This window comes from Bubalus bubalis, chromosome X, assembly GCF_019923935.1.
Source record: "Bubalus bubalis isolate 160015118507 breed Murrah chromosome X, NDDB_SH_1, whole genome shotgun sequence".
NCBI lineage: Eukaryota > Metazoa > Chordata > Mammalia > Artiodactyla > Bovidae > Bubalus > Bubalus bubalis.
Window position 1 is genome coordinate 40,215,604 of NC_059181.1, and position 26,186 is coordinate 40,241,789.

The 26,186-nt window shown below is 43.5% G+C and overlaps 1 long non-coding RNA gene across 1 annotated transcript in view; it reads right to left on the reverse strand.

The window, feature by feature from the left end:
- The window catches only part of LOC123331860, a 157,350-nt gene extending 131,469 nt beyond the window's left edge, over positions 1–25,881 (reverse strand). The window contains exon 1 of the long non-coding RNA XR_006548657.2: positions 24,573–25,881. This is a non-coding gene — a long non-coding RNA (uncharacterized LOC123331860). The remainder of the gene's footprint in view (positions 1–24,572) is intronic.
- Between the last annotated feature and the right edge of the window lie 305 nt (positions 25,882–26,186).

Sequence of the window (26,186 nt, forward strand, 5' to 3'; positions counted from 1 at the left end):
CCGACTCCTTGAGACCCCATGGACTGTAGCCCATCAGGCTCGTCTGTCCATGGGATTCTCCAGGCAAGAATACTGGAGTGGGTTGCCATTCCCTTCTCCAGGGGATCTTCCCGACTCAGGGGTCAAACGCTGGTCTCCTGAATTGCAGGCAGATTCTTTACCATCTGAGCCACCAGGGAAGCCCAAAGGACTGCGATAAAAGTCAAAATAATGATTACCTCTGAGAAGGGGCTATTATTAACAAAAGCAATAAATGCTCATTGTAAAACACAAACAATGCTGCCTGGGCCTCTCTTTCCTGGTGTATCTGCAACACTAACTTCTCACCATTAAGTCTTTGTTTTAGTCAGGGAGGCCTACCCTGACCACCCTATTATAAATTGCAATCCACACTCCTCAACTCTTGATCCTTTTTATCGTCCTTTTTCACTTTTTCTATTATGCTTTTTTACCTGCTAAAATACTCTAGAATTTACTTCTTGTATTTTTCGCTTACTACTTTGTCCTCTTGCTAGAACATAAGCTCCACATCAGTTGACTGGGGAATATAAAGACCCGGCCCACTTGCCCCAATTCAGAGCATCACCATAGGTTAATTCCTGCTCCAGACCTCCCCATGGGATCCACTGAGACCTTTGTTACAACTGCTTCCAAACCCAACTTCTCCCTCTGCCCAATCAGACTTCACTCACTCCCCAAAAGTATTGATTTCTTGAGAACTTCCCCGTAAGTTTCCTGCATGTGCTAAGCTAAGCTAAGTGAATCGGTCTCAAAAGTCTGTTTTCTGGAGTATCTTAACTGTGACTCTGAACTCACGAAAACAGAGAACAAGGCAGGATCAGGTACAGGGGAAGAGTCACGAGTCCAGATTTGGACACGTTATCTTTGAAGCAACTTTGCCATATCTAAGAAATGTCAAGCAGGCAGTTGCATGTATGAGAAAAAGAACAGATTTTTTGCCCCTCAAGCTACTCATGATATAATCAATAAGATAAGATGTGCTCCCAAAAAAAAAAACCCATAATATGCGGTGGTGGTTGTTGTTCAGTCACTCAGTCACGTCCTACTCTTTGTGACCCCATGGACTGCAACACGCAGGTAACATGAGCTAGTGTATTACACAAGATTATAGATGATGTGCTAGAGAGGTTCAGAGATGGTCAGGAAAGATCTCATGGCAAAGGTGACATTTTTTAATGTCATCAGTGAAGATGGGAGCAGAGGTGGAGCAATGTGAGCTAGGCCTGAAGATAAAACACCCAGAGCAACACAGCGGGCAGGGGGCAGTTCAATTTGAATGGAGGGTCAGGTGCGCAAAGGGGCTTAGTGGGACACAAGGTTAGTAAGTGTATTAACCATTAACCAGAGTTCTCCAGAGAGAACCAATAGGATATGTGTATGTATTGAAAAAGATTTATTATCAGGAGTTGGCTCATATGATTATGGGTGAGTGCTCAGTTGCTAAGTCATGTCTGACTCTTTGTGATCCCAGGGACTGTAGCCCACCAGGCTCCTCTGTCCATGGGATTCTCCAGATAAGAATACTGGAGTGGGTTGCCATTCCCTTCTCCTAGAGATCTTCTCGACCCAGGGATCAAACATACCTCTCCTGCATATCCTGCATTGGCAAGTGGATTCTTTACCACTGAGCCACCTGGGAAGCCCCACATGATTATGGAGGCTGGCAAGTCCAAAATCTGCAGGATGGGCTGGAAACTTGGAGACCCAGGAGAGCTGATGCTACAGTTCAAGTCCAAAGGTGTGTAGGCTAGAGACTCGGGAGAGCTGGTAGTGCAGTTCTAGCCTGAAGACCAGCTACTGTAGAGCCAGGAAGACCAATGGTGCAGGTGAGGTCTGAAGGCAATCTACTAGATAATTCTCTCTTGCTTGGGGGAGGCTGGTCTTTTTGCTCTAGTCATACCTCCTAATGATTAGATGAGGCCCATCTACATTAGGGAGGGCAATCTGCTTTACTCAAAGTCCACCAATTTAAACATTAACCTTATCCAAAAACACCCTTACAGAAACACTCAGAATAGTTTGACCAAATATCTTGGCACCCCTTGAGCCAGCCAAGTTGACATGTCCAGTAATCCATCACAAGAAGGTATGGGTCAACTGAGGAAAGACCTTGAATGCTAGCATTCGGGTTATGGGAACTTATAAAAGTTTAGAGGCCAGAGGATTGGAATGAGAGATCCTGGAGGCAGAGAGAGAACTTAGGAGACTACTCAAGAGGCAAAACAGGATAATGACAGTGAGACTGGAGGTCAGTAAGACTTTGAATGCTAGAGATTAGGTTGTTTAGAGGCCAGAGGATTGGAATGAGAGAGCCTAGAGGCAGAGAGAGACGTTAGGAAACTACTGTGATAATCTAGGCAAGAGAGAAAGCAGGATAATGACAGGGAGCCTGAAGGGAGGAAACAGAGGCAAGCAATGTGAAACAGACAAGACTTGGCAAGTGACCAGTCCTGGGGGATGAGGGAAAATACGCAGAGAATGACTTTGTAGTTTCAAACCTAGGTAACTAAGAGAATGGTGAAGCCACTGAGAGCAATGGAGGGATCGGTGGAGAGAAGATGCCTGTCTCCCTGAGGGTTCCTCTTGTTGCAGAGTTCGGGGCATGTTCAGAGTATCAACTGATACGGGACTTCCCTGGTGCTCCAGTGGTTAAGAATCCACCTGCCAATGCAGGGGACACAGGTTAGATCCCTGGTCTGGGAAAATCCCACATGCTGGAGGGCAACTAAACCCGTGTGCCACAACTACTGAGCCCACACACTCTAGAGCCCATGCTTCGCGACAAGAGAAGCCACTACAAAGAGAGAGCACCTCAACTAGAGAGTAGCCCCTGCTTGCCGCAATTGGAGAAAGCCTGCTCGCAGCAACAAAGACCCAGCACAGCCAAAAATAAATAAACAAAAATAGATATTTAAAAAATTATTGCGTAACAAATCACCCAAAAATGGTGACCTAAAACCAATAAAACATTTTACTCACAAATCTGAGGGTGTCTGGGCTCACATAGCTGTTCTCACCCATTGTAATGATGAATTGTATTAATTTTGTGTTGGTAACAGGAAATTAATTCTTCACATAGGTATTATTAAATGGCTGATACAAGTAAACATTTCTACGTATTACCTACTGAACTTTTTTTAAAATTGAACACCGCTTTTATCTACTGACACTGATTAATTCTAGATCTACTTCACTGCCCTAAAAGAAAATTATCTGCTGTGCTACCTCTTCTGTGCTAAGAAAGCGTTCTGAGTTAGAGTATGTGTGATCCCATGGACTATAGGCCACAAGGCACACTTGATCTTAGCCAAAAGGCTGAGAAGCAATGATTGTAGTTTTCTAGGATTTTATTAAATATTCTAGATACAGTTGAAAATTTTAAAACAACTTTAGTGGCATAACTTCCTACCATAAAATTCACCCCATTTTTAAAAGTGCAATCCAATGATTTATAGCCATCTGATCAAGCTGTGCGGCCATCACCACAATACAGCTCTAGAACATTTGTATCATCCCAACCCCAGGCAACAACTGTCTCTACAGACTTCCCTCTTCTGGACTTTTCATATAAATGGAATTGTACAATATATGTTCTTTTGAGTCTGACTTCTTTCATTTACCATGATGTTGGCAAGGTTCATGCGTGTTATAGCATGCATCAATACTTCATTCTTTTTTATAGCAAAATAATATTCTACCGTATGGATACACCACATTTTGTGAATATCTACATACAAGTCTTTGTATGAACATAAGCATTCATTTCTCTTGTGTAGATCCTTAAGAGTGGATTGGCTGAGTCATATGATAAATTTATATTAAACTTTTTAAGAAACTAACAAACTGTTCTCCAAAGTTATGGTACCATTGTTTCTTACCTACCACCAGAAGGGTTCCTATTTGTTCACATTCTTGCCAGCATTTGTTACTGTCTGCCATTTTTATTATAGCCATCCTAGTGAGCGTGAAATGGTACCTCATTGTGGTTTTGATTCACATTTCCCTCATAACAATGATGTTAAGCATCTTTTCATGTGCTTATTAGCCATTTGTACATTGTCTTTGGCAAAAAGTCTATTAAAATCCTCCGCTCATTTTTAATTGAGTTTTTTGTCTTTTTAAGGCTGAGTTGTAAGAGTTCTGGAATAACAGGTTGAAATTGAATATAATCAATACCATCTTTCTGGAGTACATATGGTATTATGATTCAAATGCCCTAGAACTGTATTTATTTTTGTTTATCCCTCTAAGTAGGCATTGTGGTGGATACTACAATGCACTACCCAGCTCTTCCTTCTTGATGTCCAACTTCAAGTCAGCAGACAGCCCTTAGATGTCAGTTCTCCAGGGTCTGCCTCAGCTGCAGAGAACCACCAGGCAGCCCACATCCAGTGATCAGTGCAGGGGTATAAAGTTCTGGTCATTCCCACCCACCTCTGGACAACTCTGCAGGACTACTCTAACTCCCGCACTCCCCATAGGTCAGCCCAGTCTGTCACCAGGCTTGCATCCAAGCTTAACTTCTCCGTCTGCTCAGTCCTGCTTTCTTCACCTCTATTCTACAGGTGTTGATTTCAAGAGCACTTTGTCCCCCATCTTTATTGAGATATAGCTGACAAATAACATTGTGTAATTTAAGGTGTACACTGTGTTTATTTTATATATTTGAAATTTTGCAAAATGATTACTATCACATTATCATTTCTTTGTTGTGGTGAAAACATTTCAGATCTACTCTCTTAGCAACATTCAAATATATGATACAGTATTATTAGCTATAATTTCCCATTAGATCCCCAGAACTTGTTACTCTTATAACTGGATGTTTATACCCTTTGACTAGCATCTTCCCATTTCTCCCATCCCCAGCCCCTGGTAACTCTGTTTCTCTTAGTTCAGCTTTCTTAGATTCTACAGATTAGGGACACCAGGTAGTCCTTGTTTTTCTCTGACTTGTTTCACATAGCATAATGCCCTCAAGGTTAAAACAAGTTTCACAAAGGACAGGATTTCCTTTTTTTCTCATGACTGAATAACATGTATGTGTGTGTGTCTGTATATGTGTGTGTGTGTGTGTATGTGTATGCGTGTGTGTGTTTATCTCACATCTTTATGTTCATCCTTTAATGGATACTTCAGTTGTTTCCATATCTTGGCTACTGTGAATAAGGCTGCAATGAACAGAAGAAAGTAGATATCTTTTTGAGATATGGAAGTGGGATTGCTGGGTAGTTCTATTTTTAGTTTTGTGAAGACCCACTATAGTGTTTTTCAAAATGGCTGTACCAATTTACATTCCAGTCAACAGTACATGAGGGTTCCTTTTGCTCCGATCCTCCAACTCTTATCTCTTGTTTTCTTGATAATAGCCATTCTAATGGGTGTGAGGTGATATCTCATTGTGATTTGTATTTACATTTCCCTGATAACTAATGATGTCAGGCACCTTTTCATATGTCTGGTGGGCATTTTTATACCTTCTTCCAAAAAAGTATCTATTCAGGTCCTTTGCCCATTTTTCAATTGGACTTTTTTTTTTTTTTTGCTACTGAGTTGTGAGTTCTTTATATATTTTAGATATTAACTCCTAACAGATCTATGATTTGCAAATATTTTATTCCACTCTATAGGTTGCCTTTTCATTTTATGGTTCATTTCTTTGGCTGTGCCAAAGATTTTTAGGTAGCTGTAGTCTCACCTGTTTATTTTTACTTTGTTGCCTGTGCTTTTGGTATCATATCCAAGAAACTGCTGCCAAGACCAGTGTCAAGGATCTTTTCTCCCTGTGCTTTTCACCAGGAGTTTTATCATTTTCAGTTCAGTCTGTTCAGTTGCTCAGTCATATCCATCTCTTTGCAACCCCATGGACTGCAGCACGCCAGTCTTCCCTGTCCATCACCAATTCCTGGAGCTTGCTCAAACTCATGTCTATTTATCGTTTTGGGTCTTATGTTTAAATCTTTAATCTATTTCAAATTAATTTTTGTTAGTGGTGTAAGATGGGGATCCAAATTCACTCTTCTACATGTGATTATCCAATTTTTCCAATACCATTTGTTGAAAAAACTATTCTTTCCCTTTTGAGTATTCTTGGCTTCCTTGACAATTAGTAGACCATACATGTGTGAGTTTATTTCCAGGCTCTCATTCTGTTCCATTGGCTTATGTGTCTATTTTTTGCACTAGTATCATACTGTTTTCCCTTCATGGATCACAGCTTCATTGTGGGGAAGGGGCTTGCATAACTCAATGAAGCAATGACCCACTCTGTGCAAGGCCATCTAAGATGGATGGGTCATAGTAAAGAGTTCTGACAAAACACGGCCCACTGGAGAAGAAAATGGCAACCCACTCCAGTATTCTTGCCTTGAGAGCCACATGGACAGTATGAAAAGGCAAAAAGATATGATGTCAGAAGATGAGCCCCCCAGGCCGGAAGGTGCCCAAATATGCTACTGGGGAAGGGGGAAGGGCAATTACCATTAATAATAGCTCCAGTAAGAATGAAGCAGCTGGACCAAAGTGGGAATGATGCTAAGCTGTGGGTGTTTGGTGGTGAAAGTAAAGTCTGATGCTGTAAAGAGCAATATTGCATAGAAACCTGGAATGTTAGGTCTATGAATCAAGGTAAATTGGACATAGTCAACCAGAAGATGACGAGAGTGAATATGAACATTTTAGGAATCAGTAAACTAAAATGAAGGGGAAGGGGCAAATGTAATTCAGATGACCATTATATCTACTACCATGGGCAAGCATCCCTTAGGAAAAAATGGAGTAACCCTCATAGTCACAAAAGAGTCCAGAATGCAGTACTTGGGTGCAATCTCAAAGATGACAGAATAATCTCTGTTCGTTTCCAAGGCAAACCATTCAACATACAGTAATCCAAGTCTATGCCCCAACCATTGATGCCAAAGAAGCTGAAGTTGACTGGTTCTACAAAGACCTACAACACCTTCTAGAACTAACACACACACACACACAAAGATGTCTTTTTCATCACAGCGGATTGGAATGCAAAAGTAGGAAGTCAAGAGATATCCAGGCAAGTTTGGCCTTGGAGTACAAAATAAAGCAGGGCAAGAGCTAACATTGTTTTGTCAAGAGAACAAGTTGGTCACAGCAAACACCCTCTTCCAACAACACAAGAGATGACTCTACACATGGATATTACTAGATGGTCAATACTAAAATCAGATTGATTATATTCTTTGTAGCAGAAGATGGAGAAGCTCTATACAGTCAGCAAAAACATTACCTGGAGCTGACTGTGGCTCAGATCATGAACTCCTTTTTGCAAAATTCAGACTTAAATTGAAGAAAGTAGGGAAAAACACCAGGCCATTCAGGTATGACCTAAATCAAATCCCTTACGATTATGCAGGGGAAGTGACAAACAGAGTCAAGGGATTAGATCTGATAGACAGAGTGCCCAAAGAACTGTGGACAGAGGTTTGTGACATTGTACAGGAGGAAGTGATCAGACCATCCCCAAGAAAAAGAAATGCAAAAAGGCAAAATGGTTGTCTGAAGAGGCCTTACAAATAGCTTAGGAAGGAAGAGAAGGTAAAGGCAAAGAAGAAAAGGAAAGATATACTCATTTGAATGCAGAGTTCCAAAAAATAGCAAGGAGACATAAGAAAGCCTTCCTCAGTGATCAATGCAAGGAAGTAGGGGAAAACAACGAATGGGAAAGACTAGAGATCTCTTCAAGAAAGTTAGAGATATCAAGGGAATATTTCCTGCAAGAATGGGCACAATAAAGGACAGAAACGGAAAGACCTAACAGAAGCAGGAAAGATTAAGAAGAGGTGGAAAGAATACACAGAGAACTGCACAAAAAAGGTCTTAATGACCCAGATAACCACAATGGTGTGATCAGTCACCCAGAGCCAGACATCCTGGAGTGTGAAGTCAAGTGGGCATTAGAAAACATCACTATTGGACTTCCCTGGTGGTCCAGTGGCTAAGACTCCACATTCGCAATGCAGAGGATACAGGTTTGATCCCTGGTAGGGGAACTAGATCTTACATGCTGCAACCAAGACTCTACATTCAGCAGTGACGAGCCAGTGCAGCAAATAAATAAATTTTAAAAAAGAAGAAAAGAAAATATCACTATGAACAAAGCAAGTGGAGGCTATGGAATTCCAGCTGAGCTATTTAAAATCCTAAAAGATGATCCTAAAAGATCCTAAAAGTGCTGCACTCAATGTGCCAGCAAATTTGGAAAACTCAGCAGTGGCCACAGGACTGAAAAAGGTCAGTTTTCATTCCAATCCCAAAGAAGGGCAATGCCAAAGAATGTTCAAACTACCATACAATTGCACTCATTTCACATGCTAGCAAGATTATGCTCAAAATCCTTCAAGCTAGGCTTCAGCAGTACATGAACCGAGAACTTCCAGATGTTCAGGCTGGGTTTAGAAAAGGCAGAGGAGCCAGAGATCGAATTGCCAATGTTCACTGGATCCTGGAGAAAGCAAGGGAATTCCATAAACACATGTACTTCTTCTTCATTGATTATGCTAAAGCCTTTGACTGTGTGGATCACAAAAAACAAACTGTGGGAAATTCTTAAAGAGATGGGAGTACCAGACCATCTTACCTGCCTCCTGAGAAACCTGTATGTAGGTCAAGAAGCAACAGAACCAGACCTGGTACAAAATTGGGAAAGGAGTACATCGAAGCTGTATACTGTCACCCTGCTTTTCTATATATAAGATCATATCATCTACACAGAAAGACAATTTTACTTCTTTCTTTTCATTTTGGATACCCTTTTATTTCTTTTGCTTGCCTAATTGCCAAGAGCACTTCTTAATTATTCTACACACTAAATTCCATCTCAGAATCAGCTTCCTGGAAAACCCAACCTCCAACAGGCAGCTTTCATTTTAATTCCTCAGAGATTGGCACACGGACACACACCCATGCACACATACTATCACTTGACCGGCCCAGCAGTGCACACCCAATGCAAGATGAATGGATCACAGCCTTTCCCTGGGAGTAGTGAACTTGGGAATCTGAGAGACTAAGTAGCTGCCCTTCTCTGGTGCAAACCTGGAAAATAGGAGGGTAGCAAAGAGTAATACCGTACGTTTGATTGCTCACTCACTCCAAGCAGGTCTCCAAGGGAACCTAGAGCCAGGATCAACCGTTGCCCAGCACCTGGGAACATAGCCCTGGGAAGGCTTTTTATGTTAATGATTGATGATTTTGTTGTGCACACCTGGAGCAATGAACCATGCTGTACCAGCTTGCCAGGATTGCTTTGCACAAACATCAAGATTGATGCTGCACACCTAAGGGGAACTAGCTGTCTAGCTGGGCTCTGCAAGGAGATGAAGGGAGCAGGGATGTCCATCTCTGAAGCATGCTATCTAGCATCAGGACAACCACACAACTGCCTTCTCCACACTCCATAGTGAAGCCAGAAAGTCTCCTGCAGTCTTTTGGTCTTAGATCCAAACCAGAAAACAGTAAGCAGTAACCTGGAGACTAATCTCTCTGCCTTGGCAATCATTTTTTCTCCTAGAACAGATCTACCACAAGAGCTCAGAACATATCCAACTGTCTCCAGAGTCGTTTCGGTTACACACGCCTGTGTTATCCACTGGTGAATTTTGAACCTGAAAACTCTCTGAATCTCTTTGCAATTAACTAATACATAATCAAGAAGGGTAGAGACAGTGCTCATGAATAGCCAAGTCATACATCAGTGATTCTTCTTTAAACACTGGCTGCTTTCTCTAATCATAAAAGTGATATTCTCTGTAAAAAAATTTTTTTTTAGAAAATACAGACAAGTACAAAGGAGAAAAAAAAAGTCACCCATAATTCCACCACTCAGGTACCACCATTTCAAATACATTGGTTGTACCATGTACTGTACTGTGCTTAGTCTCAGTCACGTCTGACTCTTTTGTAATCCCATAGACATAGCCTCGGAGAAGGCGATGGCACCCCACTCCAGTACTCTTGCCTGGAAAATCCCATGGAAGGAGGAGCCTGGTAGGCTTCAGTCCATGGGGTCGCTAAGAGTCAGACACAACTGAGCGACTTCGCTTTCACTTTTCACTTTCATGCATTGGAGAACGAAATGGCAACCCACTCCAGTGTTCTTGCCTGGAGAATCCCAGGGACAGGGGAGCCTGGTGGGCCGCCGTCTATGGGGTCGCACAGAGTCGGACACGACTGAAGCGACTTAGCAGCAGCAGCAGCAGCAGATTTAGCCTGCTAGGTTCCTCTGTCCATGGGATTCTGCAGGCAAGAATACTAGAGTGGGTTGCCATTTCCTCCTCCAAGGGTATTCCCTACCCAGGGATTGAACCCACGTTACCTGCATCTCCGGCGTTGCAGGCAGATTCTTTACTGCTAAGCCACCAGGGAAGCCATAAATACATTAGTTAATATGGTTTTAATGTTTCTCCTTGCACACATATAGATATGCACATATTACCTACATAAGTAAGATACCATTAAGCATACTGTTTTGAAACCTGCTTCTCTCATTCAACAAATATGTGCCCTTGTCATCATTTCTAATGTCTCCATTAAAAAGAAGCATTATTAACCTACTTAATCACTCTCTTGCTGTTAGACATCCAAGCTGTCTCCCAATCTTTATTAGTATTTAAAAAAAAAATGCTTCTAAGGACCTGCCCGTAATACGTCCTTGCACACTTTTCAGTTTATATTTGCTACCCAGGTGACCCCAGGTCCTCCAGCATGCACAGTTCATCTTTCCCTTTAATATCTAAATAAAATGCTAATGACTCCATGCCACAAACCAAGAGAAGTCCAGTGGCTCTTCCAAGATCTCCAAAGGGCCTCAGGGGGTTCTGTTTCTCCTGGTCACCTCTCACGCTGTTTTTCCTGTTTATCCCATGTATTTCACCTTCTTGGGCAGCTGCAGCCTTTCAACATGACCGTTGCTCTTCCTACATCTGCGCAAAATGCCGCTACTGCATGCCACCCAAAGACAGCGGAGTTATGCGGAGGTTTGGAGGAAATGAAAGTCTATCACAACACAGCAGGAAATAACTTCAAATTCATACCAGGTATTACTGTTCCTAGGAAGTCGCTGGCCATTCTCCACCACATGGGGACTTCTCATTGATGACGTGCCTTCATGGACCGTGATGTCTTGCCACGTTCTTGAGACCTTCAGCTGTCTCCATTGACTTCATGTCTTCTCTTTCCCTGTACCTAAACTCCCCACCTCCTCACCCCAGTAAGCCCTGAAATTTCAAATGCTTCTTACTTTATTATTTACCTCCTCCCACACCACAAGCAACTACTTCCTCCTCACGATATTTCCTTCATTTGGCTTCCAGGACACGATATTCTCCTGGTCTTCTTCTTTCTTCACTGGCCAGTCCTTCTCGGCCCCTTAACTGGTTCATTGACCTCTCCCTGACTTGTAAACTTTGACGTGTCCCAGGATCCAGACTTTAAACCTCTTTTTAAAATATGTGTTTATTTCACTGCATCAGGTCTTAGCTATGGCACTTGGGCTCTTCACTGTCTCATACGAAACAGTGTCTCATTGTCTCATATGAGTCTGTTGTGGTGCACGAACTCTCTAGTCGTGGCACATGGACTTCAGCTGCTCCACAGCATATAGGATCTTAGCTCCCCCACCAGGGATCGAATCTACATCCCCTGCATTGCAAGGCAGATTCTTAACCACTGAACCACAAGGGAAGTCCCTAGACCTCTCTTCTATCTTTATTCACTCCTGGGTGATCTCATCCAGTCCAACGGCTTTAAATATCATCTCTACACTAATGATTCTTGAATTTACACCTTCTGCCCCGACCTCCAGACTCATATGTCCAACTGTCTACTTCACTTCCTCACTTGGATGGTTAATATGCATCTCAAACTTAATCATGGACAAACTAAATTCTGCATTCCTCCCAAACTCGTTCCTTGCCTGGTAGTCCCCATCTTAGGAAGTGGCAGCTCCATGTATCCACTTGCTCAGGCCAAAACTTTGAAGTCATCCTTGACCCTTGTCTTTCTATCAGCACCTCACATTTGGCCTGGTAGCAAATCCTATCAGCTCTTTCTTCGGAATACATACTGGCTCTGACTACCTCTCACCAACTCTACCACTAACCTCCCCTGGTCCCAGCCTCCTGATAGCCTCCTTCCTTTATGGACCACTGCAAGAGATCCTACAAGGCCTGTTTCCTTTTTTGCCCTTCTGTGATTTATTCTCCATGAATAGCCCTTTAATATTTAAGCCAGCAGATGTGACACTCCAGTTCAAAGCTTTCTAACTGCTTCCCATCTGACTTGTCTCAAATCAAAAGTGAATGTGGTCCATTACCTGTCTCCTTCTCCAACCTCACATACACCACCTTCCCCTCTTGCTCACTGCAGTACAGCCACACTGGTGCGCCTACTGTCCCTCGACTAAAGAAGCGCTTTCCCATTTGGGGGGCCTGTGCACGTGTTTGTCCCCCTCCTGGAATGTTCTGCTCCCAGAGATAGCAGCATAGTTGCCTCCCTCCATTCAATCATGTCGCTGAGCCAATAGCACCACCTCAAAGTGGACTTCCCTGGTGTTCCAGTGGTTGAGAATTCATCTGCCAATTCAGGGGACATGGTTCGATCCCTAGTCTGGGAAGATCCCACATGCCGCAGAGCAACTAAGCCCGAGCACCACAACTTCTGAGCCTGCGCACTCTAGAGCCCAGGCCCTGCAACAAGAGAAGCCACCAAAATGAGAAGCCCACGCACTGCAACTGCAGAGTAGCCCCTGCTCACCGCAACTAGAGAAAGCTTGTGTGCAGCAATGGAGACACAATGCAGTCAAAAAATAAAAATAAATAAAAGAAGCCTTCCTTGACCACCATATCTAAAAATGGCACCCACATCATTCTGTAATCCTTGATGCTACAATGATCTCTGTTCATTTCCAAGGCAAACCATTCAATATCACAGTAATCCAAGTCTATGCCCCAACCAGTAATGCTGAAGAAGCTGAAGTTGAACGGTTCTATGAAGACCTACAAGACCTTTTAGAACTAACACCCAAAAAGGATGTCCTTTTCATTATAGGGGACTGAAATGCAAAAGTAGGAAGTCAAGAAACACCTGGAGTAACAGGCAAATTTGGCCTTGGAGTACGGAATGAAGCAGGGCAAAGGCTAATAGAGTTTTGCCAAGAGAACGCGCTGATCATAGCAAACACCCACTTCCAACAACACAAGAGAAGACTCTACACATGGACATCACCAGATGGTCAACACTGAAATCAGATTGATTATATTCTTTAGAGCCAAAGATGGAGAAGCTCTATACAGTCAGCAAAAACAAGACCGGGAGCTGACTGTGGCTCAGATCATGAACTCCTTAATGCCAAATTCAGACTTAAATTGAAGAAACTAGGGAAAACCACTAGACCATTCAGGTATGACCTAAATCAAATCCCTTATGATTATACAGTGGAAGTGAGAAATAGATTTAAGGGACTAGATCTAATAGATAGAGTGCCTGATGAACTACGGACTGAGGTTTGTGACATTGTACAGGAGATAGGGATCAAGTCCATCCCCATGGAAAAGAAATGCAAATATCCACACAAAACTAAAATTCAAAAAGAAACATGCACCCTTAGGTTCATAACAGAACTATGCATAATACGTGAGACATGGAAGCAACCTAAATGTCTGTCGACAGATGAATGGATAAGGAAGATATGGTATGTACAATGGAATACTACTCAGCCATAAAAAAGAAGGAAATAATGCCATTTGGAGCAACATGGATGCAACTAGAGATTATCATATTAATACTAAGTGAAGTAAGTCATAATAGACACTTATCACATAAATGATATCACTTATATGTGGAATCTAAGATAGGATACAAATGAAACTATCCATGAAACCAAAATAGAATTACAGACTTTGAGAACAGAGTGGTAGTTGCCAAGGGGGAGGGGGTTGGAGGAGGGATGGAGTGAGAGATTGGGGTTAGCCAATGTAAGCTTTTATACACAGAATGGATGAACATCAAGGTCCTACTGGATATCACTTTCAATATCCTATAATAAACCATAATGGAAAAGAACATTTTAGAAAGAGTATATATATAATACAAACATGTATAACTGAATCACTGCTGTACAGCAGAAATTAACACAGCAATGTACATCAACAATACTTCAAATTTTTTTTAATCTATTGAATTTTTTTAAGTGGCTTTTGTTTCTATGTCATTTCAGTTATCATGATAGCGGGGGCTGGGCTGAATTGTGCTATAGCAGCTTGATTAAGAGGAGAAGGCAATGGCACCCCACTCCAGGACTCTTGCCTGGAAAATCCCATGGATGGAGGAGCCAGGAAGGCTGAAGTCCATGGGGTCGCTAAGGGTAGGACATGACTGAGCGACTTCACTTTCACTTTTCACTTTCATGCATTGGAGAAGGAAATGGCAGCCCACTCGGGTGTTCTTGCCTGGAGAATCCCAGGGACGGGGCATCCTGGTGGGCTGCCGTCTATGGGGTCGCACAGAGTCAGACACGACTGAAGTGACTCAGCAGCAGCAGCAGCTTGATTAAGAGAGGAGACTCCATAGTTTCCTAGAGGCTCATTCTCTTGTATGATTCCGGGTTAGAGTTTGCCAGAAGTGGAACTTGTGTGAGAACTAACTGCAGGCAGAAGGCAAGCAGGAGTCACTACCATTGGCAGCCCCCACCCCAGCAGATGTAGAGATGGACAGAAACAGAGGTGCCCTGCAGAGGCTAGCTTATCCGACTCTCCCCTGCTCCACCTCAAGCTCGCGTTTCCTACCACCGGCTCCGCTAGCCAACGGCTGACTCAGGCCCTCCACCCGGGGCTTGTCTGTGGCCCCACACAGGCAGGAGTTACACAGAGGCCTCAGCCTCCCATAAACCTCTCCACCAACTCTCCCTTCACCGCCGCACTTGGACAGCTGGATGCGCTTGGCTTCTTGAACTTTCCCGAAACCTCTGATTTGTCCAGTTCTGCCAATGCTTCTGGTAGTGGCTAGTGACTCTCTGATCTTTTGACTCCTCGCTTCTAGACATTCACTCCCCCCGTGCCTCCCACATCAGCAAAAGGATTCATTCTTAGAATATCCACAGTGGCTCTGCTTCCCCGTGCCGTGCCTCCCACATCAGCAAAAGGATTCATTCTTAGAATATCCACGGTGGCTCTGCTTCCCCGTCTAAATCTTGACAACACAATATGGATTTTGCCTTACTTTAAACAAAAACTAACATAAGAAAAGAAATATTCCAGATATAAGGCAGAACTCCACCTCCTTCTATTTAGAATCTCTATGGCCCATGGGTATAGGGGGTAAAGGGACATTATTAAATGACTTGTGGAGTCATATAATATATAATATAATATATATGATATATAATATAACATATGACATATAACATATAATATATATGGGCTTACCAGGAGGTACAGTGATAAAGAATCCATTTGCCAAAGCAGGAGACACAAGAGATGAGGGTTTGATCCCTGGGTCAGGAAGATCCCTTTGAGTAGGAAATGGCAACTCATTCCAGGAGTCTTGCTTGGAAAATCCCATGGACAGAGGAGCCTGGTGGGCTACAGTCCATGGGGTCACAAAGAGTCGGACATGACTGAGCACTCATACACACACAAATAATAATAATAGTGTCCCTTAAATACAGACTGAGGTGAGAAACATGATAGAAAGGAACAACTGAGAAAATACAACTTTATCTTGCTTTTATGAGATGAAACAGATGGAAACAGTAGAAGGGATTGGCAGAGAAGTTGTTTCTGTAGTCCAGAAATTTTCAGTCAAGTTTTACCATAATTCTTTAGGATATAGGGGGTTCAGGATGGGGAACACGTGTATACCCGTGGCGGACTCATGTTGATGTATGGCAAAACCAATACAATATTGTAATTAGCCTCCAATTAAAATAAATAAATTTATATTTTAAAAAAAAGAAAATAATCAGTCCAGTCTCCATTCTCTAAGTAACTATCATCTGTGAATTGAAAGAGAAGGGAGTGATTCTTACCTAGGAAATCCAGGTCTTTAAACATAAAGTATGAAATTACATGTGAATAAAAGCAAAGACAATGTCCAAGGGTTTTAAACATTGTAAAACCCAACAGCCTCCTGGTACTGCTAAGGCGTATAGTCAAGGCTTTAAATGTTAAATAGGTAAGTGTGTCAAAGATCCTCTCCTTTCTCCTCTCAATTCTACCTCCCTCTCTGCAACAATCAGAGAAAGGAAGTTTTAAAAGTTTTCAATAAGAATTTTGAAATTCAACATCCTTGTCTTAGGAGCACTGCACGTATGATGAATAAACACTTGGCTGCATTGTTCTTTCAAAATCAAACTCTCTCCCTCCCTCCTTCCATCTTCACAAGTGAACATTTATCACCCAGTGTCTTTAAAACATGTCCGCTTCAGGTGGCTGGTCACTTGATCAAATAAAAGGTGACAGACTTTGCCAATTTCCTTTCCCTACTCTGAATTAATAAACCGAGCTCACAGAGCAGTAAAATTTTATTTCCACGAAGCAAATATAGATTGCTTTCTCTTTGAGTGCTGTTTTAAAGTCTTCACACTCTTACTTGTGACCCAAGCACCTACCTATATTCTTGCAGCGTTAATGCTGACAGGCCAAAAAATATGAAATGCTGTGAGCCAGCTAGCCCGTGAATGCCTCATTTGCTGTCGGCCACATGAGTGCCCACAGGGGCCAATATACAAGCCAGGTGACCATCAGCTCATCCTCACAGACACAAAGGGGACCTGGGGATCTTCTCTACTCCTGGGATTCCCAAGGACCCAAACTCTTGACCTTGTGTGTAGTTTTTTCTCCAACTTATTGGGTTTACCACTGGAGGCCTGAATTAGTTTCCTGGGACTTCTGTAACATATTACCACAAATTTGGTGGCTTCAAACAACAGAAATTTATGCTCTCACAGCCTGGAGGCCAGAAGGTCAAAATCAAAGTGCCCACAGGCAGGGCTAAATACTTTCAAGCATCTGGTGGTTGCTGGCCTTCCTTGGCTTGTGGCCACGTCATTCCAATCTCTCCCTCCACTACTACACCTTCAACTCTGTGTCTGGCTTCTTTTCTTCTGTCTGTCTCAAATCTCTCTCTGCCTTTCTTTTCTAGGGACACATGTTATTGGAATTTAACTCCCCCCTCACCAGAAAATCCAGGGAGATCTCTGCATCTTAAGATTCTTAATTTCATGTGCAAAGACCTTTTGCCAAATAAGGTCACATTCACAGATTCCAGGGATTAGAAAATGAACATATCTTTGGGGGACCACCATTCAAACCACTATAAGGCCTTGTCTCCCTGGATTCAGAAGTCTTTCTTTTAAGAGATTTCCAACCAATTAATACAACATTGTAAATTAACTATACTTCAGTTTTTTTAAAAAAAAAACACACCATGTATACAATAAACAACAAAGATGTACTGTATAACACAGGGAATAATATTCACTATCTTGTAATAACTATAATGGACAAAAACCTGAAAAAGAATACATATATGTAACTGACTCACTTTGCTGTACACCTGAAACTAACACACTATTGTAAATCAACTACAGCTCAATGAAAAAAAAGAAGTTAAAAAAAGTCTTCGAACCAATCTCCATAGTGCTGTACTCATTAATGTTACCTATTGTATTCAGAGGGCTTCCTTGGTAGCTCAGTGGTAAAGAATTCACCTGCCAGTGCAAGAGATGTTAAGAGTCAGGGTTGATCCCTGAGTCAGGAAAATCCCTTGAAGAAGGGCATGGCAACCCACTCCAGTATTCTTGCCTGGAGAATCCCAGGGACAGAGGAGCCTGGAGGGCTACAGTCCGTGGGGTCGCAAAGAGTTGGACACAACCGAATCGACTGAGCACTCATGCACGCTTTGTATTCAGAAACGCTCCCTAACACCACAAAGGGCTGCATTTCTGTCGAGAAACCCTTTAAAGTGGTTCATCCCAGGTTTCTTTTCTCAGCGCTGTCATCTCTGTATCTTTTTCTCCATCCTCGTCTACCTTCAATCAACTTTGCTGGCTCCCATCTTCCAATTCCCATGGCTAGAAATCCTCCCTACACAGAGTACTGTAGCCTAGGCCACTTCCTCCAAATTTTTGCCTACATATCCATCACCTTTCTCAAATAAAGAATCCTACAGTCACCAGAATCCACTTTTTCTGGTGGTGAAGAAAATGTGTTCAGCAAATTTAGTCCCTCTGAGGATTTTTTAGTATTTGCTTATTGAGGTGAAATTCACATAAAAGAAAGTGAGGGACTTCCTTGGTGGTCCAGTGGCTAAGACTCTGCACTCTCAATACAAGGGGCCCAAGTTCAATCCCTGGTCAGGGAACTAGATCCCACGTGCCACAACTAAAGATCCCACGTGCTGCAAAGAAGATTGAAGATCCTGTGTGCTACTAAGGCACTAAGACTTGGCACAAATAAATGTTTTTTAAAAAGAAAGAAAAAAATAAACTATCTTTAAGTATACAATTCGATAGCACTGAGTACATTCACAGTGTTATGCAGCCATCACCATTATCTAGTTTCAAAACATTTTCATCACCTCCAGAGAAAACCCTTACCCACTAAACAGCCATTCCAATTTCCCCCTCCTCCAGCCCTAGGCAACCACTAATCTACTTCCTGTCTCTATAGACTTGCCTGTTTTGGACACTGCATATAAATGGAATCGTACAGTACGTGGTTCTTCGTGTTTAGCTTCTTTCACTCAGCATCCTTGTTTCTAAGGTTCATCCATATTGTACCAGGTATCCTTCATTCCTTTTTATGGCTGAATAATATTTCATTGTATGGTTAGACCACATTTTCTTTGTCCATTCATCTGCTGAAGGTTAGACTTATTTTTAAGCATTTCTAGTCCATCATCTTCGGAGAAGGCGATGGCACCCCCACTCCAGTACTCTTGCCTGGAAAATCCCATGGATGGAGGAGCCTGGTGGGCTGCAGTCCATGGGGTCGCTGAGGGTCGGACACGACTGAGCGACTTCACTTTCACTTTTCACTTTCATGCATTGGAGAAGGAAATGGCAACCCACTCCAGTGTTCTTGCTTGGAGAATCGCAGGGACAGGGGAGCCTGGTGGGCTGCCGTCTATGGGGTCGCATAGAGTCAGACACGAATGAAGTGACTTAGCAGCAGCAGTCCACCACATTAACCACTCCGCCACATTTTTTAGCATTTCTTATTGCAGAGTTTCATCCATTCGTTTCACAAATATTGACTGAGTAATAACAATGTGCTAGGCACAGGTCAAGGAGCTGGGGATATAGCACTTAACAGAACAGAACACAAATCTCTGCCCTCATGAAGCTTATGTTCCAGTGGGAGAGATAGATTACAAATAAGATAACTAAAATACATAACATGCTAGAGAAAGTGCTAAGAGGGAGAAAGGGTTGGATAGTGACTGGGAGGAATCAGAAGTCACTGGTCATTCTCTGTCTCTGATCAAGGTGCTGGCTGCATGGGTGTGCTCAGTTTGCTCAGTGAGCTCACACTAAAGATTTGTGCACTTTTTATTTTTTTAAAGATTTGTTTTTAATATGGACTATTTTAAAGACTTTACTGAATTTGTTATAATATTGGTTCTGTTTCATGTTTTGGTTTTTTGGCCACAAGACATCTTAGCTCCCTGACCAGGGATTGAACCTGTACCCCCTGCATTGGAAGGCCAAGTTTTAACCACTGGACCGCCAGGGAAGTCCCCACTTTTCTGTACATATATGACACTTCAACACAAAGTTTTCTTAAGCCAATGTGCTTCCACTTCCTTTTAAAAGGGGCTTATTGCACCTGTCTGTGTTGCTGACGCTAACAAAACGCCTGTGTGAAACCAGATGGTTTTGCTAAATCGCTGACCCTGTTCTTGAGTGGGTTTAGAATGCAAGGTGCTGGTTTCAGCACTCTGCCATTCACACATGCCCTTCAGGATTCTGGATCATTCTAGCTCTCTCTGTCTAACCATAACTCTCCATGAACAGCCAGGGTTTACCATGACCTTGTTGGCAACTTCAGCTTATTACTTGATTTGTTTAAAGCACATCTCTGCCACTGTCCTGAGCCCAGTTTGGCTCTTTTTTTCATTGTGACCTTCACAGGAACAAAAATGTTATGTTTGGGGGAGAATGGCTAAGGAAACACAGGAGTGGAGAAGAAGAGCAACAGGTTTAATAAGAGGTAATAATGTTCAGAGGGGAAAGGGTCACCCTTGGAGATCAATTAAGGAAAACAGTTGAGAGTTCAGTGTTCTGTCCAGTACAACTCAACCTAAATCAAGAAGTTGCCCCTCACACACAGTTAAATTGAACTGATTTCGGGAAAAGATGGGTAAATAATAAAAACTGACTTTAAGGACGGTCCCTACCTCCTAAACACGTAGAACGCTTCAGAATTCTAGCCAAAATTCTGTGGCCACAGACGCAAAGTAACTTTACTTTCTCACGATGTGATGAAGGACTCTTCATTCACTGCATGAATTATTACTGATTTAAATCACCTCTTTAAAGTGCTCCTCATTAGAGAAGATGCCCATACCCTTTCTCCTTAGGTGGGCATTTCTGCCTTGTTCTGTCTTAAATAAACTATTTCTCTGTGTGCTCTCCCACGTGTTATGCTGCTACTGCTGCTAAGTCGCTTCAGTCGTGTCCAACTCCGTGCGACCCCATAGACGGCAGCCCATCAGGCTCCCCTGTCCCTGGGATTCTCCAGGCAAGAACACTGGAGTGGGTTGCCATTTCCTTCTCCAATGCATGAAAGTGAAAGTGAAGTCGCTCAGTCGTGTCCGACTCTTAGCGACCCCACGGACTGCAGCCCACCAGGCTCCTCCATCCATGGGATTTTCCAGGCAAGAGTACTGGAGTGGGGTGCCATTGCCTTCTCCGCCCACGTGTTATACTGAGTCTCTAATAATAAACTTTGTATACTTGTTTTTCCAGTTTTCACCTCCTTGAAACATTCTTGCTTTCAAAGGAGGGGAAAGAGTTAGGGCCATTTTGCTTCTTGCCTGGAGCCCCTGGTGGTCTAGCAGCTAGGATTCCTGTTTTTCATCCAGGCTACCCAGATTCAATCCCTGGGCAGGGACCTAAGCTCTCTATCTTCAGGATAGCTCACTGCTGTATCTCTCATCATGACTGAGATGAGTCTGGGATGTAAAGGTAACGATGACATTTACTGACTGAGAGGCTGCTGGACGATGGGGTGGGAGCATGTCCTAGAGGATGAAATTTCAGAGAAGAAGGGGAAGGCATGGAGCTTAGAAAAGTCCTAACCAGAGGGGACACTGATTAATACAAATAGGGAGGAAGTTGGCCAAGGCAGTCAGGAAGAGGCGGGTGGGATTCAGTTAAGAGAGGAGACTGCAGAAACCCTTGATCTTGTTGCAAAGTGGAGAGAAAAGTTTCTTGAGAGATATCTGCTAGCTCCAGGGACCGGGTTGTCAAAAAAGTTGAATTCTGGCCTGGGGCCAGTGCCAAAAAGGGTGAGATACCTAAGATGTCTCCCAGAGCCAGTCAGACAGCCTGAGGGAAAAAGAAGTCAGAAATGGAAATGTCTGACGTACGTATTAAATGGTAGCAAACTGTCTTCAGAGATGAGGCATAGCCCCCCAGATTCACAGACCAAGAAGATCTAGCTCGTCGATCAAACTGCCTCACCTTTTGGAAAGACAGATGTGTTGGTGACCGAAACAGAGCAGGTGGAGCCCTCAGTGAGATTGTGGGGCTGCAGGCTTTAGGCTTTAGAAGAGATAGGCCTTGAAATTCCTCACATCATGTGGCAGAAGAGATAAAAGGCCTCCATAGGGACCCATTACATAGAGCAAAGATCCTCAGAACATTCCTTTCTCAGGTTCTCAGTGAGGGGAGGGAGGTACCATTTTGATATATTGAGTTTTGAAATTATAATCCCAATACCTAAATAGGAAAACATCAGCTTCCCAGGTGGCTCAGTGGGAAAGAATCCACCTGCCAATACAGGAGCCGCAGGTTTGCTGCCTGGGTTGGGAAGATCCCCTGGAGAAGGAAATGGCAACCCGCTCCAGTATTCTTGCCTGGAGAATCCACACGGACAGAGGAGCCTGGTGGGCTACAGTCCATGGGGTCGCAAAAGAGTTGGACATGACTGATGCAACTGAGCATGCACACACTCAAGGTAAACATCACAGATTCCCAGATATTTTTCCTACAGTCATTTTTTCACCTGCGAGGGTTTGGTCACCTCCTAGTAAAAATAAAGCCCTATAGTAATCACAGTGCTTTACAGTCAACAACATACTCTAGATAGTATCTCATTGGATCATCTCCTCAGACCTTGTGAGGAGAGACACCCTAATGGTCCAAGCCTTTGAGAAGTAAGGAGCCCACCAAGAAGGAGGTCATTCTGGAAGCTCCCAGTTACACCAGTTAGGGTCAATACAGTACCCTGAGACTGTGTTCACTCCTAGCTCCAAAGATGGAGGAGATAGACTTGTCATTGGAACCCAAAAGGGAGAAGTCACATAGAGAGGGCTGCCTTAAGAAGAGCTGTGACCTCCTGACAAGGAACACAGGCAGAGTGAGGTGACTCTGCTGGAACAGAGTCAGGGAAATAGATCTCTGACTTCACTCTGCCTCCATCCTTTGTGTTCTTGCTGGGCTCACCAACAGCCAAACCCAAGAAGAAGTCAGGCAGATGAGAACAGGGTGGGAAGAGTATGTCCAAAAGGGCAGCAAGAGCAGTCTGGCACTACTTGAGTGACCAGAATTTTCTTCATTCATTGAACCCTCTTTCCATGACTTTCTTCACTAATTGAACCCTTCTTACATGATTTTCTTCATTCATTAAACACCTTTTATATGCCATGTCATCTTAGTACTTTATCCTCATAAGCCCCAGAGGTAACTGGTAACTGGTGTTATCTCTGTGGTGGAGGCGAAAAAATGGCGACAAAGAGAGGTTAAGTGACTTGGTCGAGGTCACTCAGTTAATAGGTAGGAGGGCCAGGATGGGACCCAAAGTTGCTGACACCAGAGCCTGCTCTCTCAGCCACCACCCTGTGTTGCCTCCACAACACCCTCCAAGCCTCCGTGTGATTAAAACAGTTGGAAGAGTCAAATGAGAGAGGAGAGGAGATGCTCTTCCATTACCGGAGGCCTTGCTCTTGTCACCCTTTGAAACCCCGGAAACAGAAACAGACAGATTGGCTTCAGGGCCTGAGGAACGTGGCCAGTTGCTTTGGTGGGGGAGCAGCTACAGGAGAAGAAAGGAAAGCTGAGCTGAGAACAATGGAAGAACCAGGTACCAGAGACTGACCTGCTTGGAGCAGCAGAGGAGAGGCATGATGAGTCCCCCGGAGCAGCCTGGGACGCCACCAGGGGGAAGGGGGCTGAGGTGGGGAGACCAGCCACGGTGTGCCCTCCGCAAGCTGCCCACAGGGCCACCAGGCCAACGGCTCTGACTTAGTCAGAAGCAGAACTGAACAAGCAAGAGAAAACTATACCTCAAAGACATGCTGCGAGTTTTCAGTAGAGTCAGGGGAATCAGGGTGTCAGCCCAACTCTGCTTGACCCTTGGGGTGCTTATTACTGGTGGTGGGGGGTGAGAGAGGCATTCAACATAACTACTGGCTTTCCCCAGTCCTCTCCATACACAAGCAGACATAGGAAACAAACTTGCAGTTACTAAATGGTAAAGAGGGGAAAGGATAAACTAGGAGTTTGGGACTAAAACATACACACTACTATATATAATATAGTGGTAAAGAATCCTCCTGCCAATGCAGGAGACACAAGAGATGCTGGTTCAATCCCTGGGTCAGGAAGATCCCCTGCAGAAGGAAATGGCAACCCACTCCAGTATACTTGCCTGGAGAATCATGGACAGAGAAGCCTGGCAGGCTACAGTCCAAGGGACCACAGAGAGTCAGACATGCTTGAGTGACTAAGCACAGCACACAGCACATATATAAAATAGATAAGCAGGCTTCCCTAGAGGCCCAGTGGTTGGGAATCCACCTGCCAATGCAGGAAACCCTGGTTCGATCCCTGATCCAGTAGGATCCCCCATGGGGTGGAGCAAGTAAGCCCGTGCACCGCTACGATTGAGCCTGTGGTCTAGGGCCTCAGCTACTGAAGCCTCCGGGCCTAGAGACAGCTTTGCAATAAGAAAAGCCACCGCAATGAGAAGCCTGTGCACTGCAACTAGAGAGCAGCCGACTCTCACCACAACTAAAGAAAAGCCCACGCTGCAACAAAGATCCAGCACAGCCAAAAATCAAAAAGAAATAAATTTAAAAAAATAGATAACCAACAAGGACCTACTGTATAGCACAGGGAACTATACTCAATATCTTGTAATAAACTATAATGGGAAAGAATCTAAAAAAGAATAGATACATACATATGTATAACTCAATCACTTTGCTGTACACTGGAAACTAACACAACATTGTAAATCAACTATACTTCAGTGAAAAAGTGTTTTTTAAAGAAAATAAAAATTAAATCCTACCTTGACCAGTTGAATGATGCAAAGAAGACGCTGTGCTCACCAATTTTGCGTGATTCTTCTACAACTTGAAAAGGACAGCAGCGCCAAGCTCCTGTTTAGTCACACAGGGCTGGGATATGTGTTTTACCCAGATCTTCTTTTTTATCACCAATCACCCAATGAGCAAATATAAGTCCTCTTTCACATAGAAGAATTTGAGGCTCAGGGTTTTTGTTATTTCTCAGGGTCACCTGAGAAGTGTTTTCAAGTCAGGGCCCTTAAACCCCAGCACCCCAGCTCTTTGTTTCAAGGAATTTTAATATATTCTGTGAAATTCAGAAAATGAAATTCAGCAGAAGGTGGTCCCCTTGAAGGAGAAACAAAGTGGCCACCAAAGCCACATAGGGGAGGAAGGGGGCTGTGGCCATCTGAGAATACCTTGGAAATCTTAGAACAGACTGACCGTGAGCCATAAAATGTAGCAATGTGCCTTTCAAAAGGTTTGCCACAACAATCCTTCTTTGTTCTTCTTGCACAGAAGGCACACCAATATTTTGAGCTGCTTATTATGCAAACCTCCAAGCAAACAGAAAAGTAAAGGGCACGACAACCCCCCAACGTGTCCCTCCTCCAGTTTCAATCACCTCTCCTATCTGTTGGGGTTTCTACCACCTTTGAGAACCTGATGAAAACTATGGGCCCCCACCCCCGCCAAGACAATACTCAGACATACCATCCCTCATACCTTTTCAGAGGGGTGTGAACTCCCCAAGGTGCATTCAGGAATTTCCTGGGACACATGGATCCCAGGTTAGGAGCCCTGGCTGCAAGGATACAGTGGTACTGCAGTATGTGGGGACCCCATCAGAAAACTCTGCTGACCCTCCATATAGATTTCCAACAGCTCTGCGTCTCTTGCTTTGCTTCCACCATCATCTCCTGCCTGGATGCCTCTAAAGCCTCCTCGTGATGCAGTGGGTAATCACGAGTCAAATCCATTTCACCTGCCTTCACTAATCAAGGTCGTTTGAAGACTTGCATATCGTCCAAGTGGCAAGTAAGCCACTTGGTGTTAACAACAAGGTGTTCACCAGAATTGTTTTCCAGGAACTTGGAATCAGTTATCTAGGTTGAGCTGAGCTCATTAAGACTGAATAGGACCAGAGATACTTAGTTTTCCTGAGTCTCTCCCTTGTATAGATTATTAAATTTTTGCTTGATTTTTTCCTGTTTAAAAAAAAGAAAGGAAGAGGGGATGTATTATACATAGAGCCGATTCACTTTGCTGTTCAGTAGAAAAGTGAAAGTGAAATCGCTCAATCGTGTCCTACTCTTTGCGACCCCATGGACTGTAGTCTACCAGGCTCCTCCGTCCATAGGATTTTCCAGGCAAGAGTACTGGAGTGGGGTGCCATCACCTTCTCCAGAGTATAGTGGAAATTAACACAATACCATAAAGCAACTATACTCCAATAAAAATTTTTTAAAAAATGATTGGATAGGACCACTGACCCCCTCCCCCCAAACTGGGCATGCGGACACCCGGAAGTGTTCGGCTCAGTGACCTTCTGACATCAGAGGGCCAAAATTTCCACCCCCAGTTCGTGCTAAGAGCAGAAGCCTGTAGCTTAGTAG